Source organism: Suncus etruscus, chromosome 10 (genome assembly GCF_024139225.1).
Source record: "Suncus etruscus isolate mSunEtr1 chromosome 10, mSunEtr1.pri.cur, whole genome shotgun sequence".
Taxonomy (NCBI): domain Eukaryota; kingdom Metazoa; phylum Chordata; class Mammalia; order Eulipotyphla; family Soricidae; genus Suncus; species Suncus etruscus.
The window spans coordinates 95,612,763-95,632,803 of NC_064857.1; the positions used below are offsets into that span (position 1 = coordinate 95,612,763).

At 41.8% G+C, this 20,041-nt stretch overlaps 1 pseudogene; it reads right to left on the reverse strand.

Annotated features, from left to right (window-relative positions):
• Positions 1-667: 667 nt before the first annotated feature.
• On the reverse strand, positions 668-788 carry LOC126021225 (uncharacterized; annotated as a pseudogene).
• Between the last annotated feature and the right edge of the window lie 19,253 nt (positions 789-20,041).

Sequence of the window (20,041 nt, forward strand, 5' to 3'; positions counted from 1 at the left end):
GATTGTAAAAGATTTAAACTAGTAGTTTTTAGGGAGGGTCTAGCCAGTCATGTTTCTTATGATACCCCAAATTAATACCCTCAGCATGCCCCCCAATATTCCAGCAAACTACCATAGGTAGTCTATCAATTAAGTAATTCAAGTTTACACGAAGTATACATGTGGGGATTGCAGCAATTTTTTAAGTGGTCAGAGTGAAATGGGGTTAATAGGAAACAGATTTTTTTTGTAGAAAAGTAAGTGAAGTTGATCACAAGGTTCTTTAGGGGAAGGGGGAATGGACACACCCAATGATACTCAGGGCTTTCCTGGTTCCATGCTTTATTGATCATTCCAGGGAGTACCAATAGGCACATATGTGGTACCAGGGATTGAATCTGAGTCCTCTCTTTACAAGCAAGCGCCTGACTCTTACTCTCTCTTGGGCTCTATTACAAGTTTTAAAGATGGATTTGGGGAGATCTAAGAGATAAGATAAGCTCCACACACTGAAGCATGTGTTTTGCATGCAGGAGTCCAGGGTTCGATCCCAGGCACTCTTGTTTCCCTTAGCACTACTTGGTGCCGGTACTCAGTAGTGAGCCATAAGTAACTCGTGAGTCTTGCTGAGTGTGGCTCAAAGCAAAAGCAAAAGCAAACGCAAACAGGCAAACAATTTTTTTTTCTTCTCTGTCCCCCAATTCATAATACAGACCAGGCAAAGGGTCTATATATGGAGTGCATTTACTGTGCCTCCTCTTTCTATACAGTCAGTGTAAAGTACACAGTCTGGTAAGCATCGGAAGGCCAACTAACACAATTTAAGCGCAAGATTTTTGATATATCATGCTGAAGAGAAAGGGGCAGTGATTCATTTGCTAATCATGGTACAATTGGTTTGAGATGAGAATTTCAGTTTTAGAAGACTTGGGCTTACTTGCTAATCATCAAAGGGTAGATTTTCTCTGGGTTGAAAAGCTGCAAAGAAATTTAATGCCTGAGTTTAACAAGTACACAAGAGATTTCCATTTGTATTAAGTCAGTATCAAAGAGATACTGTATTTTCCAGCGTATAAGACGACCGGGCGTATAAGACCACCCCCTAATTTTGCAGTTAAAACAGATTTAGGCTTATATTCGCTGTATCAGACAGAACGTTCCTGTACTGCAACTGTATGTACCACAGTGAGCCAATCACAACAAGCAAAGGTTCAAAGGTTCTACTGTAGTAGACTTCCTCTCTGACTCTGGCCAATCTGAGCAGGCTTTTGACAGTGTAGATTTGGGTCCAGAACATTGTCTAATTTGCATGCATAAAAAGCCTGCTTGGATTGGCTGAGTTAGAGAGATGGTCTGAGCAGCCTGGCAGTGATTGGTGCAGGATCGAGTTGGAAAATTCATTTTGTGGCAATATTCAGACAAATTTTGTTTAGTGGCATATTGAAACATTTTTCGGGATATACTCGGCATATAAGACGACCCCCGATTTTCGGTTGACTTTTGTTTCAAAAGTCGTCTTATACGCTGGAAAATACGTTATGTTATAGTAAATGAAATCAGCAATACAAGTAATGACAAAAGTGACTGGAATTAAATTCTATTCATATTTAACAGACTCAGGAATTCTTTTTTTGTTAGTTTGTTTGGTTTTGGGCCATACCCGGTAATGCTCTCAGGGGTTACTCCTGGCTCTGTGCTCAGAAGTAGCTCCTGGTAGTCCTGGGGAACCATATGGGATGCTAGGGATCGAATCTGAGTCCATTCTGGGTAGGCAGCATGCCAGGCAAATACTCTACCGCTGTGCTATCACTCCGGCCCCTCCAGGAATTAATTATTTTACACGTGCTACCTTTTCATCTAAGAAATGCTTACAAAACCTGGTAAACAAGTATACCAGTTTTTTAATTTTTAAATACATTTTAAAGTTACTTTAAAATACATTTTTTCTCTTTTTTTTTTCTTTTTGGTTTTTGGGTCACACCCGGCGGCGCTCAGGGGTTCCTCCTGGCTCAGTGCTCAGAAATGGCTCCTGGCAGGCTCGAGAGACCATATGGGATGCAGGGATTTGATGTCCTGGATTAGCTGCGTGCAAGGCAAACACCCTGCTGCTGCTGTGTTGTCTCTCCAGCCCCAAGTTATTTTAAATAAAGTTACTATTTACTGATCATAAGATTATTTTAAAAACATTAAAAAGTTAGGTGAAGTGCATGACTTGCATTGCCCATTTCCAGTAGGATAGTCTCTGTAAGCTGAACCTCCTTTGGGTAAGACGGCCTGTAAATCCTTTCTCAGAGAGTCACGTTTTAATGTATGAAATGTAGTTCACCTATTAAAAATATAACTTATGGGGGCCGGAGAGGTAGCATGGAGGTAAGGCGTTTGCATTGCAATCAGAAGGACAGTGGTTCTAATCCTGGCATCCCATATGTTCCCCCGAGCCTGCCAGGAGCGATTTCTGAGTGTAGAGCCAGGAGTAAGCCCTGAGCGCTTCCGGGTATGACCCCCCCAAAAGAAAAATATATACTTATGGTAAGAAATTTGTTTTATTGTTGAACTAAGTAACAACTGATTACTGCAACTGGCCTTAACTGTTGTGGGATCCTGCCTACATTCAGAATTCAAGGAACTGCCATATTTCAATTACTGATCAGTAAAAATAAAGATAAATGTATTTTCTATTCACGTTTAGGATCTGTAGCATAAGTCTCTATTCTAGAGAGTCTCAGACTTAAGAGTACAATTTTTGGGGGTCCAGATCAGTGGCACAGCTATAAGGCAGGTCTGCCTTGTAAGTACTAACTACACTAGGACGAACTGCAGTACTGAGCCCTTAACCACCTCCCCACCCTTGCATCCCATATGGTCCTCCCAAGCCAGGAGCGATTTCTGAGCTCATAGCTAGGAGTAACCCCTGAGCGTCAACAGGTGTGGCCCAAAAACAAAATAAACAAAAAACACATGTTTTTATGGGGGCAAATTGGTGGTTTCCATACCAAGAAATAGGATTATTGACTTCTGAGAAAAGTAATAGTTTAGCTCTGGAGAGAGTAGTATTGAGGAAAGACAGTACTTTGGGGCCTTAAATGATTTAGGGTTGAGTCCTACTCACCACCACTGGCATCTTCTTGAACAATTTCTTAAGTTTTTATTCTCTAGTGGTAAAATAAAAAATTGCTTAATACACCAAAGTTCATGACACATTTAGTTTTGATTTGAAGAGGGGAAATTGTTAGTAAGTGATCATGTGTATGGCTTACAGAGTTTCCTCATGATAGTCATGTACTAAAACTTTATTTTATTTATTTATTATTTATTTAGTTAGTTTGGTTTTAGGGCCACACCCTGTGATGTTCAGGGGTTACTCCTGGCTATGCGCTCAGAAATCACTCCTGGTTTAGGGGACCATATGGGATGCTGGGGATCAAACCTAGGTTTGTCCTGGATCAGCACCGTTAAAGGAAAACGCCCTACTGCTGCGCTATCACTCCAGCCCTAAAACTTTTATTTTATTTTTCTCTCTCTCTCTTTTTTTTTTTTTTTTTTTTTTTTATTTTTGGTTCTTGGCAGTGCTCAGGGTTACTCCTGGCTCTACACTCAGAAATCGCTCCTGGAGGGCTCAGGGACCATATGGGATGCCGAACCAACATCCTTCTGCATGCGAAGCAAATGCCCTACCTCCATGCTACTTCTCCAGCCCCCTAAAATTTTTATTTTAATAGAAAATTAAGATGCCGGGGGCCGGTGAGGTGGCGCTAGAGGTAAGGTGTCTGCCTTGCAAGCGCTAGCCAAGGAAGGACCGTGGTTCAATCCCCGGTGTCCCATATGGTTCCCCCAAGCCAGGGGCAATTTCTGAGTGCTTAGCCAGGAGTAACTCCTGAGCATCTAACAGGTGTGGCCGAAAAGAAGAAAAAAAAAAAAAGATGTCGGGGCCGGCGCGGTGCCACTAGAGGTAAGGTGTCTGCCTTGCCAGCGCTAGCCTAGAATGGACCACGGTTCGATCACCCGGCGTCCCATATGTCCCCCAAGCCAGAAGCGACTTCTGAGTGCATAGCCAGGAGTAACCCCTGAGCATCACCAGGTGTGGCCCAAAAACCAAAAAAAAAAAAAAAATTAAGATGTCATTGGGTTGTGCATCAGCTTGCTTTTTGAGCAAGATGTTAGTAATTAAGTAAGATAAAACGGATAAATCTTTAAAAAATCATTGTGTATGAATATAAAATGATTAGTGAACATCAGGATTTCAGGCCAGGTGTTTACTGTCTTAAGAGATGTCTGAGAGTTGACAAAAAGCCAATAAATTATTAGTCATTCTCAATAAATATGAAAAATAAAGTTTAAAAATGGATTGCACATTTAGGTATCAAACAATAATCTATTCATACTGAATGGATTTCGATTATATTGAACACTGAGGAAGAACTAATAAAATAAAAGGGGAAGTTTCCAGAAAATGGCAATATAAATATTGATGGTAACAGTGCAACTTTATATGAAGATAAATTAAAAGAAAAAAAGACATTTGACTCTACAGTGGAATGATGAAGACTAAGATGGACTATGAATAAATTGTATATTGAATAAGGAAAAATACAACGAGTAATCTTAGAGAAGTAGACTTAGTGTGAAAGATAACTATTGTTTGACAGAACTAAAGTTTTTTTTTTTGTTTTTTTTTTTTTTGGTCACACCCGGCAGTGCTCAGGGGTTTTTCCTGGCTCCAGGCTCAGAAATTGCTCCTGGCATGCGCGGGGGACCATATGGGATGCCGGGATTCGAACCGATGACCTTCTGCATGAAAGGTAAATGCCTTACCTCCATGCTATCTCTCCGGCCCCAACAGAACTAAAGTTTTGAGTAGCTTATTTATGGGTAGCTTGTTTATTGACACAAAAGACTCAAAGACAGCAAATTTTATGATCCAGCCCTGGTTTAGTTCGGGTTAACAAATCATTTAATGATATTTGTATTTGATTGTTTATGGAAGAACTTATTCCGAGGATTGGAGAAATAGCATGGAGCTAGAGCATTTGCCTTGCATGCAGAAGGACGGTGGTTCGAATTCCAGAATCCCATATGGTCCTCCGAGCCTGCCAGGAGCGATTTCTGAGCATAGAGTCAGGAGGAACCTCTGAGCACTGCCGAGTGTGACCCCCACAATCCTCCCCCCAAAAAAACAACAGCTCTTTATTCCATTAATTCATTGTATCAATAAATATTTATTGAATACCAGTGAATGCTTTTGATTTTCTGAGCAGTCATTTACCATATTCAAGTAATTGTGGTAAACTGTAGGATGTATACATGTAAATCAATTAGTTTGTGTTATATATGAAGAGTATAGAGATGCTCTGCTAAGATAACCAGTTTTAAAAAATGCTTTTGGGTTCACACCTGACATTGTTTTTTGTTTTGGGCAGCCTTCAGGGTTTATTCCTGGCTCTGCACTCAGAAATCATACCTGGCAGGCTTGGGTGACCTATTGAGATGCAGGGGTCTATCCCAGGCCTTGCCATCCATCTGCAAGGCAAATGACCCTGCCCTCTGCTATCACTCCAGCCCATAGTAGGGGTCTCAAACTCAATTTAACTGGGGGCCGCAGGAGGCAAAGTCAGGGTGATCCTTGAATGCAAAGTCAGTAGTAAGCATTGAACATTGGAAGGTGTGACCCAAACAACTAAAACAAAACAAAACCAAACAAAAATAGAATCCTCTAGGGCAGGGCCACACAATGTTGTACAGAGGGCCAGAAACGACATGGCCCACGAGTTTGAGACCCCTGCCATACTGGCATTGTTTAGGGTGCTGCTCCATATCAGTGCTTAGGGAAATTATGCGTGAGTATAGGGATTCAACCAGGGCTCCCCCATGCAAGCCATGTACACAGCCCTTTGAGCTACTCCTTGACTACAGTTATACAAACTCGGAGTACCATAGAGAAATAAGAACCTGATTATTTCTCTTGAAGTGCTGATGGGAATTACTAGCACTTGTCTATTTAAAAAGTATATTGATGTTTTTTCATTTGTTTTTTTTTTTTTTTTTTTTTTGGTTTTTGGGCCACACCCTGTGACGCTCAGGGGTTACTCCTGGCTATGCGCTCAGAAGTTGCTCCTGGCTTCTTGGGGGACCATATGGGACGCCGGGGGATCGAACCGCGGTCCGTCCTAGGCTAGCAGGCAAGGCAGGCACCTTACCTCCAGCGCCACCGCCCGGCCCCTTTTCATTTGTTTAAAGGGGGTCAGTAGATGTAATCTCAGTGATAGAACACATACTTTGTGTATATGAGGCCCTGGCCATGCCCCCTGGTGTGTATGTGTACACACACAACCAAAAAAAAGCTAAGATTGGTAGTTTTATATATGTATATATTTATGTATATAGATATATCTTTCTGTTTGTTTTGGGGCCACATTTAGCTGTGCTTAGGAGTTACTCCCGCCTCTGTGCTCAGAAATTACTCCTGGCAGGCTTAGGGGATCATATGGGATGCTGGGAATCAAAAGCTACCAGGTTGGCCATGTACAAGTTTTTTATTTTATTTTTTATTTAAATTCCATGGTTACAAGGTTATTCATACTACAGGTCGTTTCCCCCCCCCCCCCCAAATTGTTCATGATTGAGTTAGGGTCATATAGTGTATAATAACCTTCACCAGTGCACATTTCCCGCCACTGATGCCAACAGTTTTCCTCTCAACCCTCCCTGATGCCCTCTCTTTCCTTCTTTTTTTATTTTCTGGTTTTTGGGTCACACCTGGCCAGGCTCAGGAATTACTCCTGGCAAGCTCAGGGGACCATATGGTATGCTGGGATTCGAACCAGGGTCCATCCTGTGTTGGCTGCATGCAATGCCTTACCACTGTGCTCTCACTCCAGCCTGACACGCCCTTTTTTTTTTTTTTGGTCACTCAGGGGTTTCTGGCTCCAGACTCAGAAATCGCTCCTGGCAGGCTCGGAGGACCTTATGGGATGCCGGGATTCAAACCACCGACCTTCGTGCACGCAAGGCAAATGCCTTATCTCCATGCTATCTCTCTAGCCCCATGCCCTCTTTCTTAATATGTGTATTTTTTTTTTTTTTTGGTTTTTGGGCCACACCCGGCGGTGCTCAGGGGTTACTCCTGGCTGTCTGCTCAGAAATAGCTCCTGGCAGGCACGGGGGACCATATGGGACACCGGGATTCGAACCAACCACCTTTGGTCCTGAATCGGCTGCTTGCAAGGCAAACGCCGCTGTGCTATCTCTCCGGGCCCCTTAATATGTGTATTAAGGGAAAAAAATGATTTGATCTGAGAAGCTGTGTAATCAAGTAGACATCTGCTATAGCCAGCCTTTTTGAGATCCGAGAGCCAGATGACCTGGGTTCAAATTTTATTTCACTTTAGGTTTTAGTCCACAGCTGGCAGTTCTCCACTTTGGCTCAGGATCACTCCTGGCAGTGCTTGGGGGATCATATGGAAAGCCAAAGATTGAACCTGAGTTAGCTGTGTGCAGCCCAGATTCAAATATTAGCCTTCAAAACTCTTAAATCTGGAAACAGTTTAAGCATTTGTTTAATAGTAGTCACTACTTTATATAGTTGTGAGAAATAATTAAGTACATAGACATAGTTAAAATGATACCTTACCAAGTGATGCTCCCAAGAAATAGTAGCTATAATCATAAAATTTTATATGACAGATCAATAAGTTTAGCATTTGTAAAGTCTTGAAGTTGAAACCTTTTTATTATAAGTAGAAAATGTCCCAGATCTTTTAATATAGCACATGAAGAAATAAATCTATAAAGACAATAGTTAACTGCATTCACCTTTATGTTTCTGTGCCAATTGGTATTAACAGAAATATTTTTCTATTTAAAATTATAACTCAAGTGATGTTTTTACTATGTTAAAATTCTTATTTTAGGGGCCGGGAAGGTGGCGCTAGAGATAAGGTGTCTGCCTTGCAAGCGCTAGCTTAGGACGGACCAGACTGCGGTTCGATCCCCGGCGTCCCATATAGTCCCCCCAAGCCAGGGGCGATTTCTGAGCGCATAGCCAGGAGTAACCCCTGAGCGTCAAACGGGTGTGGCCCAAAAACCAAAAAAAAAAAAAAAAAAAAAAACAACAACAAAATTCTTATTTTAGGTTATAAAACACTTAGTTTAGGATAGTGATAATGATTTGTTTCATAATAGCTTTTTTTTTTTTTGGGGGGGGGGGTCACATCTGGCAGTGCTCAGTGGTTACTCCTGGCTCTACGCCCAGAAATCGCTCCTGCAGGCTCGGGGTCCATATGGGATGCCGGGATTTGAACCACTGTCCTGCATGCAAGGCAAACAGCTTACCTCCATGCCATCTTTCCGGCTCCTCGTAATAGCCTTTTAAGAATCATTGTTAGATTGTAATAGTAGGCTAGGTTCTGGAACAGGGTTGAAAAATTGCAAAGCTTTTCTATTCAAATAGTCATGCTGGAGTGTTTGCCTTGTGTGCTGCCAACCCAGGATGGACCCTGGTTTGAGTCCCGGCATCCTATATGGTCCCCTGAGCCTGCCAGGAGTAACCCCTGAATGCTGCTGGTTGTAGCCTCAAAACCAAAATAAAATAATAAACAAAAAATACCATATTTTCCGGCTTATAAGACGACTTTTGAAACAAAAAAAAATCAACTGAAAATAGGGGGTTGTCTTATACGCCGAGTATATCCTGAAAAATGTTTCAATATGCCGCTAAATGAAAATTGTCTGAATATTGTCACAAAACGAATTTTCCAACTTGATCCTGCACCAATCACTGCTAGGCTGCTCGGAGGCCTCTCTAACTCAGCCAATCCAAGCAGGCTTTTTATGCATGCAAATTAGACACTGTTCTGCATCAATCACTGCAAGGCTGCTCAGACCGCCTCTCTAACTCAGCCAATCCAAGCAGGCTTTTGATGCATGCAAATTAGACGATGTTCTGGACCCGAATCTACACTGTCAAAAGCCTGCTCAGATTGGCCAGAGTCAGAGAGGAAGTCTATGACAATAGAACCTCTGAACCTTTGTTGTGATTGGCTCACTGTGGGACATACAGTTGCAGCACAGGAACGTTCTGTCTGATACAGCGAATATAGGCCTAAACCTATGTTTGTTTGTTTTTTTGTTTTTTGTTTTTTTTTTGGTTTTTTGGGCCACACCCGGTGACGCTCAGGGGTTACTCCTGGCTATGCGCTCAGAAGTCGCTCCTGGCTTGGGGGACCATATGGGATGCCGGGGGATCGAACCGCGGTCCGTCCTAGGCCAGCGCAGGCAAGGCAGGCACCTTACCTCCAGCGCCACCGCCCGGCCTCTAAACCTATGTTTTAACTGCAAAATTAGGGGGTCGTCTTATACGCCCAGTCGTCTTAATATGCCGGCAAATATGGTAACCTTTGCTGGTCATATCTTCTCTATTGCAACTGCTCATATAGTTAAAGTTTATAGTTAAAGGCAGCCATAGTCAATATCTGAGTACAGTAAAACGTTGTCCATTGAGATATTAGTTTTATAGTTGGCATTTGTCATGAAATAGAACTTTCTCCTAGCTCTCCTACTTATTGAAAAATGTAAATGCCATTTTTACCTTTCAGAATTTACATAAATGGGAAGCAGACTAGATATAGCATGCAGTTAATGTGTCCATTTCTGCTCAGTAAAAGATTTTAATAAAAACCGGGCCCGGAGAGATAGCACAGCGGTGTTTGCCTTGCAAGCAGCCAATCCAGGACCTGAGGTGGTTGTTTCGAATCCCGGTGTCCCATTTGGTCCCCCGTGCCTGCCAGGAACTATTTCTGAGCAGACAGCCAGGAGTAACCCCTGAGCATCACTGGGTGTGGCCCAAAAACCAAAAAAAAAAAAGATTTTAATAAAAACCCAAAACATTTATTTAGGTTTTGGAGCTATACCCTGTGGCGCTCATGATACTCCTGATCGTGCTCAGAAATCGCTACTGGCTCTGGGGACCATGTGGGATGGTAGGGAGTTGAATCCGGGTCTCTCCTCAGTCAGCCGTGTGCAAAGGCAAACACACTACCTGCTTTGCTATTTTTCCAACCCCAAATATTGGTTCATTTTATTTTATTATTTTATTTTATTTGTTTTTGGGCCACACCCGGCAGCACTCAGGAGTTACTGTTCAGAAATCCCTTCTGGCAGGCTCAGGGGACCATATGGGATGCCCGGAATTGAACCCCGGGTTCATCTGGCGTCGGCCACATGCTATATCTCTCCGGCCCCCTTCAGTAAAAGTCTTGACTCCACAACATTCTAGCTATTTGATTTTTTTTTTTTTTTTTTGGCCACACCCGGCAGTGCTCAGGGGTTACTCCTGGCTGTCTGCTCAGAAATAGCTCCTGGCAGGCACGGGGGACCATATGGGACACCGGGATTCGAACCAACCACCTTTGGTCCTGGATCGGCTGCTTGCAAGGCAAACGCCGCTGTGCTATCTCTCCGGGCCCCTCTTTACACTTTTAATTTGGCTCTTCTGTGTGCCAGGCGGCCGCTCCAGGAGTCAGGACTCTGCTCCTAGCCTCTGTCAGTGCTCGCCCTGTGTGGCTCTCAAAATAAATTTTAATCGTGGTTTTGGCGAGATTTGGCTCAGTTGGAAAAAAAGGTTGCTGACCACTGGGCTTGAGCAATAGTTCAGTGAGTAGGGTGCTTGCTTGAATGGGGTGACTCAGATTTGATCCTTTGCATCCATATTGTCTTCTGAAGGTTGCCAGGTGTAATTCCTAAATGTAGAACTAGAAGTAGCCCCTGAGCATTGCTAGGTGTGGCCGCCTCCCCCACCCAGTTAATAATACCAAATGTAAGCCTGATGGCTTAATGGATGGTAGCATATACTTTGCATGCTCTATGCCTGAATTTGATCCCTAGCATCTCTAGTTCCTGAGCATAGAGCCTGGATTAACCTATAAGCACCATCAAGTGTGGTCATTTCAAACTCAAATATTAAGCCTAATTCCACTTTTAAAATGGGAATAGTAATAATGATATTTACCGTATTTGCCGGCATATAAGACGACTGGGCGTATAAGATGATCCCCTAATTTTCAGTTAAAACATAGGTTTAGGCCTATATTCACTGTATCAGACAGAACGTTCCTGTGCTGCAACTGTATGTCCCACAGTGAGCCAATCACAACAAGCAAAGGTTCAAAGGTTCTATTGTCATAGACTTCCTCTCTGACTCTGGCCAATCTGAGCAGGCTTTTGACAGTGTAGATTCGGGTCCAGAACATAGTCTAATTTGCATGCATCAAAAGCCTGTTTGGATTGGCAGAGTTAGAGAGGCCTCCGAGCAGCCTGGCAGTGATTGGTGCAGGATCGAGTTGGAAAATTCGTTTTGTGAAGTATTCAGACAATTTTCGTTTAGCGGCATATTGAAACATTTTTCGGGATATACTCGGCATATAAGACGACCTCCGATTTTCGGTTGACTTTTTTTTATTTCAAAAGTTGTTTTATACGCTGGAAAATACCGTACACCAAAAATGGTTAGAAATAAAGGTTCCATGGGAAGTGCTTAGAATTACTTCTGACCCCATAGTCAGTGTTTAATAATTGTTCTATATTATTTAATTGAATCTCATATTACAGTGATGCTGTTGGGATCTTAAAGATAGCTGAGGGACTGGAGAAAGAATACAGTAGATAAGATACTTGCTTTCCACTTAGCTGACGTGGGTTCAGTCCTTGGCGCCACATATGATCTCCAAAGCATCAATGGACTAGACACATGCTTTGTGTATAAAAAAGCCATGTTCTATCCCTGGCACTACATGGTCTTCAGGATACTCTCGAGTAACTCATGAGCAGAAAGCTGTGTGTAGGGGCCGGGTGGTGGCGCTGGAGGTAAGGTGCCTACCTTGCCTGCGCTAGCCTAGGATGGACCGCGGTTCGATCCCCCGGCGTCCCATATGGTCCCCCAAGAAGCCAGGAGCAACTTCTGAGCGCATAGCCAGGAGTAACCCCTGAGCGTCACAGGGTGTGGCCCAAAAAAACAAAAAAAAAAAAAAAACAAAAAAACAAAAAAAAAGAAAGCTGTGTGTAGTCCTGGAATATTCCCGGTTCCCAAACCAACTAATGAAACAAAAAAAAGATAGATGATAGGACCAGGATGTAATAATTCATTGGTAGAAATGGTGCCTTGCATATGTAAGGCCTTGGATTTCATTTTTGGCACTTGAAAAATTATACAGTAAAAATACAAAAACAAAACAAAGAAGATAGCAGATAATCTTTTGCTTGTCAAAAGCATTGAACTCAACTTTTTTTTTTTGCTCTTGGGCCACACCTGACTGTGCTCAGAGGTTATTCCTGTCTCTGCGCTCAGAAATCGCTCCTGGCAGGCATGGGAGTACTATATGGGATGCTAGGATTCGAACCACTGTCTGTCCTGGATCGGGTGCATTTAAGGAAAACGCCCTCAGCTCTTGATTTTGATTCCTTTCTATCCCAAATATTCTGCTTTCTTTAGGAGATTGTGTTTACCATTTAATTAAGATAAAATATTGCTTAAGCAATATTGGGGGGCAGAGAATAGTGGGAAGTGTTTGCCTTGCATGTGGCTGATCCTAGTTCGATCCCCAGCATTCCATATGGTCCCCTGAGCCTGCCAGGAGTAATTTCTGTGGCTGGAGCCAGGAAAGTCCTCATTATGGCCCCAAAATACAAACAAAAAGCCAAAAAAACCACTATTCTGTTGGATACTATAATGGTGGGATTATGACATATATTTATCAACATTTATTGGGTTATTTTTTTTGGGATTGGAGAAACAGTTCAGGGATAAGGTGCTTGTTGTGTTTGCTACGAATCTGAGTTAGATCTCCAGCACATTGAGCACTGCCAGGAGTGGCCCCTGAGCACAGCTGGGTGTGTCCCCAAACACACACATACACACGCTTTATTTTTTTTAATCTGGGGCCAGAGCAATAGTACAGTGGGTACAATTGCCACAGCCAACCCAGTTTCAGTCCCCAGCACCCCATATGGTATTCCAAGCTTTGCCAGGAGTAATTCCTGAGCGCAGAGCCAGGAACTCCTGAACATTGTTGAATATAACCCCTGAAACAAACAAAATCCTTAGAGCTTACTAGCACAGAGTGTAAGCTTGAATCTGTGCAAATTAAACAGTTTATTAAGGAAGTTGGGTTTTTAAGAAGAAATGCAAACATAGAGAATTAATTATACTATAAATATGAAAGAACTTTATCAGAAAAGGTGAGTGTTCATTCACCTAGGTAATCTTGGAAACAAGTGAAATCTAAGACACATCAGCAGCGCCCAGGTGGTCTCATAGATAAAAGTTATGTCCTGGTAGTACATGTAGTTCTGATACTGATATTCTATAATCAAACATTGAATGGATGATGGAGATAGACTTCTCACTGTTCAAGTGGGAATTTATAGATAAGTTAAGCAGGGTAAGGAGTCTAGAATGATCCATATGATAATGGATTAGAGTTGGATCAGTATGAACTTCTGTGTAACTTAGGATACAAATAATTAGAAATATTTACAGATGTGACTATTATGTGGAACTTTCGTACGTGACCGTATTTCTTTGTTCTATTTTCCGAGAAGGTAAAAGAAACCCAGGAGCATCCCTCCTGATGCACAGATGTTGGTTTCTAATTCTATTATCAGTAAAAGCAATTAGTGTTCCTTGGAGAAATGACTAATTCTAGTATTAAGCAGAAAGTCTATGAGAGGAGTCTGGACCATCTTACAGATCCAGGAAGTAAGTGCTCCCACAACTACCACACAAGATTCGCATCATGATGTTAGAGGGCACAGAAGCCAACTAAAACAAGCACCCACTGGCTAATGTGGAAAATATGAGCAGCAAAATAAAGATGTTCTATATTAGAACCTGTAATAGAAAATATAAGTTTACAGTGGTCAAATTAAGTGATTATACTGTTTGGAATACTAACTACAGTTACATATATTTTTTGCCTCTGCTTTTCTGGAGGGCCTTCAGATAATATTGGATTATTTTTTATTTTGGTGTCACATTTCTTGAATTTTGTTTCTGTTCTAGCCACTCTGGCATTGTAACCTTGGTGACTTATTTAGGCTTACTTTCTTTATAAAATGCAGGTATGGGGATGGAGTGTTGGCACAAGCAGTGGGGCGTCTGTCTTGTACGTACTAACCTAGGACGGAACATGGTTCAAACCCCCGGCGTCCCATATGGTCCCCCAAGCCTGGAGCAATTTCTGAGCGCCTAGCCAGGAGTAACCCTTGAGCGTCACCGGATGTGGCCCAAAAACCAAAAAAAAAAAAAAATGCAGTTATGACAATTAAGTGCATGCATAAAGTACATATGCATATAAAACATTTGGACATTTTGGAGGGGCATACCTGGCATTGTCAGGCTTTACTCTGGCTCTGCACTCAGAAATCATTCTGGTTGTGCCCAGGATCAAGCCCAGGTTCAGCAGTTTACAAGGTTGTACAACCTTACCAGTTGTACTCTCTCTCCAGCCCTTCTCCCTTTTTTTTTTTTTTTTTTTTCTTTTTTGGTTTTTGGCCATTCCCAGTGACGCTCAGTGGGGGTTACTCCTGGCTATGTGCTCGGAAATTGCCTCTGGCTTGGGGGACCAAATGGGACGCTGGGGGGTTGAACCGCGGTCTGTCTTAGGTTAGCGCATGCAAGGTAGATGCCCTACCGCTTGCACCACTGCTCCGGCTGTGCCCTTCTCTCTTGTTTTTTGTTTTATTTGGGGGGTCACACCCAGTAGTGCTCGGGTTACTCCTGGCTCTCTGCTCAGAAATTGCTCCTGACGGGCTCATGGGACCATAAGGAATGCCAGGATTTGAACTACCATCCATCTGCATGCAAGGCAAACGCCCTACCACTGTGCTATCTCTCCGGTAAAAATATTTAGAGACTTGGGGCTAGAGCCATAGCACAGCGAGGAGGGCCTTTGCCTTGCACATGGCTGACCCGAGTTCCATCCCCAACATTCCATATGGTTCCCTGAGCTTGCCAGGAGTAATATCTGAGCACAGAATCAGAAGTAACCTCTAAGTGCTGCTTGGTGTAGCCACAAAACAAAACAAAAAACAAAAAGTATTTATAGACTAGACTAAGTGCTGCAGTGCATGCTGTCCATATGGGAGGCCAGACTTAATCCTTAGCACTATGTACTCTTCATAGTATTCCTAGGAGTGATCCATCTGGTCCCCCAAAATTCCTAGGAGTGATCCATCTGGTCCCCCAAAGAGAAGCCAAAAGTAATAATTTAATGAAACCAAATTAAAAATTATTTATTAAATGAGGTTACCATTTGAATAGTATCTTTCATTTTTATCCAGATACAAGATGACTTTCTTTCCAGTAGATGGCTTCTGTTAGGCATCATTTTTGGAGCAAGATGAAAGTCTTTTTCTCAGGTAGAGTTGATAGTTGGTAGATGTCCTTTATCTTTCTGTCTAGAAATGATAATTCATGTGTTCTCCAGTTCAGCAAAGTTGGTAAACAAGTGATTATAGGCATTCTTCTTGTTTGTTCCATGATTTTTGTGTATTTTGGTTTGTTTTCTTTAAGCTTTCAATAGTTATTAACTACAGATTATCTTTATATAAAATATAATATTAGAACTAGAGTTTTTTAGTCTTGACATTTAAGGCTATGCCTTAAAAAGCTAAAGTAGGGGCCAGAGAGATAGCATGGAGGTAGGGCATTTGCCTTGCATGCAGAAGGATGGTGGTTTGAATCTCGGCATCTCATATGGTCCCCCTAGCCTGCCAGGAGTGATTTCTGAGCATAGAGCCAGGAGTGGCCCCTGAGCGCTGCCAGTGTGACCCAAAAACCAAAAAAAAACAAGCTAAAGTAATATCACTTAAAAATTTCAAAACCAATCAGATTACATGAAACTAGGACCTATTTTTAAATTATAGTTACAGTCATGTCAACATTTACGATATTGATACACAGTTACTTTTTTTTTTTTTAATTATGACAACAAAAATGCAAAGAAAGAGGACAGGGTAAAGTTACAGTGGAAGCCCAATCACCCATAAACAGAATTCTCGGTAATCCCATCGATGATATCCCAGCCTTGAACTTTCAGCCAAAGAACATTAAGAAAAACAAAACTGAACCCATGTACAATACAATTACTTTGTCCCTCAAATCCCCAGTTGTAGTACATACTATTTCTTAGCACACAATATAATCTAAAGACATTAGACTTATGTAACTCCTTAAACATTGAGGGCAAAGTACATTTCTACACAGAGTTACTTAGCCCTGCCACATACAGGTTCTTTTTCTTTAATGGTTTATATAGTTCAATGTGGGAGAGAAAGTGCATGTGTGCAGTTCCAGTGTTCATAAGCAACTGCTTAGAAGTCAGAGTAGAGGGCCCGGAGAGATAGCACAGCGGCGTTCGCCTTGCAAGCAGCCGATCCAGGACCAAAGGTGGTTGGTTCGAATCCCGGTGTCCCATATGGTTCCCCATGCCTGCCAGGAGCTATTTCTGAGCAGACAGCCAGGAGTAAACCCTGAGCACCATCGGGTGTAGCCAAAAAACAAAAACAAAAAAAAAAAGAAGTCAGAGTAGAGAGAAAAATGTCTTTACTTGGAACAGAGTATCTAGTTTTATTTTGGGAGAGTTTTCCAAACCTGTATTTTATTTTTTATTATTTTTATTTTTTTGGTTTTTGGGTCACACCCAGCAGTGCTCAGGGGTTACTTCTAGCTCTACACTCAGAAATCGCTCCTGGCAGGCTTGGGGGACAATATGGGATGCCGGGATTCTAACCACTGTCCTTCTGCATGCAAGGCAAACTCCTTACCTCCATGCTGTCTCTCCAGCACCCCCTCCAAGCCTATATTTTATAGATCTATTACATAGGACATAAGTAAGACAGCATTCTAAGAACTGTAGTAATACTTTGAGAGCATAGTCACCAGCTCAGGATTAGACATGAGCACATGTAGAGAAGTCTGATAGAAGTGATTGTGATTTGGAAGCAAATACATTATCATGAATACAAGTCTAGTCATAGGAGGAGAAATGTGACCAGAATCCACTTTGGTTTAACCAGAATTAAGAAGTTGTTTATCAATTTTAGAGAATGGAATAGGCTAAGCAGTAGTGGATTGATCTGAAAACATGAATTAATAGTTCTTAGGTCTTTTTAAATGGTAGTATGAATTTGTGGTCAGTTAAATTTTTTAGAGAGCTCTTGGAAATTGATACAGACCTAACAAATTAAGAGAAACATTTTCAAGATATTCTTAATATGGAATGTTGGAAAATAGTAAAAGATTATATTAAAAGGGCAACTTGAAGCCAGCTGATAAATATAATTTAATTCCAGGCTAAATAATTCTAATACTTTATTGGATTTTTAAAAGCTGTTGAAGAATAATAGCAAGTAATGTGATTTATTTATTTATTTATTTATTTATTTTTTAGTAACGTGATATTTTGAGAGTACCAATCTTGCAGTAATTGGGAGGCTGGATTAGAATAAGAAGTTGTTGGTGGGAAGACAAATTAAAATTAAGAACAGTAGTCTAGATGTGAAATGATAAGAACCCAAATGAGAACATTATTAGTCTGCAGAGGAAAGGGCAAATTACAGACATGATCCAAAAAATTAACAAGGACTGGAGCAATATTACAGCGTAGGTTGTTTGTTTTGCCAGAGTCTGATATAGATTCGATCCTTGGCACTTCATATCATCCTTGAGCCTGCTAGGAGTGTTGCCTGAGCATAGACCCAGGAGTAAGCCCTGAGCACTGCAGGGTGTGCCCCAAAACAATTAACTAGATATGGACTAATTGGGGTATAGAGGAGACTAATAGGAGACTATTAGTCTAATAGCTAACTTTTCCTATAAATAAGAAAGTTTTGTTGGTTGGTAAATGGGCAGAAGAAAAATTTTCATTTATAGGGGGAATAGTCATGGGTAGATATTCAACAAACTTATTGAAATGCAGAATGTGTACTTTGTAAAGTGGAGGCTAGAGAGTCAGGCAAATATCAGTTTTAATCTAGGTTCTAAGGAGCAAGGATGTCTGACAGAATATTGGTATTTCCATTCTTTTTTGTTTTGTTTTGATTTTGTTTTTGGGCCACACCTGATGACGCTCAGGGGTTAATTCTGCCTACTCGTTTAGAAATCGCTCCTGTCTTAGGGGACCATATGGGATGCTGGGGGATCGAATTGTGGGCCTTCTTAGGCTAGCTCGTGTAGGCAAATGCCCTACTGCTTCGCCACTGATCCAGTCTGGTATTTTCATTCTTTAGAGTGAAAATGTTTTAGCTATGGAGATAAAGAAGGAATTTTCAAATATTTAGTATCCAGAAGCAGGAATTGGTCAGCAATACTGACTTCCAAACACCTTACCGCTGTGCTCTCTCTCCAGCCCCCCTGTGCTGTCTCTCCGGCCCCCCTGATTAGTGGTTTTGTTTGTTTTGTTTTGGATTTTGGGCCACACCCGGCGTTGCTCAGGGGTTACTCCTGGCTGTCTGCTCAGAAATAGCTCCTGGCAGGCACGGGGGACCATATGGGACACCAGGATTCGAACCAACAACCTTAGGTTCTAGATCGGCTGCTTGCAAGGTAAACGCCGCTATGCTATCTCTCCGGGCCCAGGAGTAATTCTTGAGAGCTGCTGGGTGTGGCCCAAACACCAAAATCAAATTTAAAAAACAACCCCCAAACCCAAAGATAGCATATATGCCCTTTTTGTTTTTAAAATTTTTTTTTTTTTTTTTTTTTTTGCTTTTTGGGCCACACCCAGTGACGCTCAGGGGTTAATCCTGGCTATGCGCTCAGAAGTTGCTCCTGGCTTGGGGGACCATATGGGACGCCGGGGGATCGAACCGCAGTCCCTCCTAGGCTAGCGCTGGCAAGGCAGACACCTTAACTCTAGCGCCACCATGCCGGCCCCGTTTTTAAAATTTTTAAATGTTTTTGGGCTCTATCCAGTAGTGCTTAGTGCTTACAGGAATAAGGAGCTTATAGACTCTCTGTTCTGGCTTGTGGTGGTTGGGAATCAATGTGATGCTGGAGTTTGAACCTGGGTCAGCTGCATGCATGCAAAACAAGCACACTACCCACTTTACTATTGTTCTGTCCTCTTGTTTGTAATGTTTTGTATACACATTTTCTTAAAATATCAATGGTTGATGGGGCCGGAGAGATAGCGTGGAGATAGGGCATTTGCCTTGCATGTAGAAGGACAGTGGTTTGAATCCTGGCATCCCATATGGTCCCCTGAGCCTGCCAGGAGTGATTTCTGAGCATAGAGCCAGGAGTAACCCCTGAGTTCTGCTGGGTGTGACTCAAAAACCAAAAAAAATAAAAAAAATAAAAAAAAAATCAATGGTTGAATATGACCTGCAACATATATCATAATAAAGTACTATTTTTATGCTAGTATGCAGAATGAGTTTGACCAAATAGTTACAAATATGGATCGACAAAGTTGACTAGTATTTGTACTTCAGTACCATAGAGAAGAGGTAAGGAAGGTGTTAGAGTAGAATGAAAAAGGATAGATATGTTCCTCAGGCTTTTCTGAGTTGAAAGAAGAGGGGAAAATACTTGCAATGATTTTGTAGAGTGTGAAAACAATTGATAGCTGAGTGAAGACTTGTTGGTTGTTGCTTGTATCTTGTGTTCTGCTGTTAGATATTAGCTGCTTGGTCTGGTTGACATAATCCTATAGTTTTGTTGAGAATGAAAGACAAATATAGGATATGAAAATGTAGGTTATTGGAATAGTTTCTTTTAACAGACTGACCAAAGTATTTGGGTTGCATAGAGAATATACTAATATTAAAAGGTGATTTAAAGATGTTGAAGCCAAGGGCTGGCCCTGCAAATGCAGGCTATAGTTATAGTTTTGGGGATTGATGGAGCTGCAAGATTTGTGTTGAGGTAGAGACTGGTGAGAAGATGACAGGAGAAGATGACAAAATGACCATAGTCTGGAGAGAGAGTATAGCAGGGTAGGTACATGCCTTGGATGCAGCCAACCGAGGTTTATAGTTCAGTACCATATATGTCCCCTGAATCATGCCA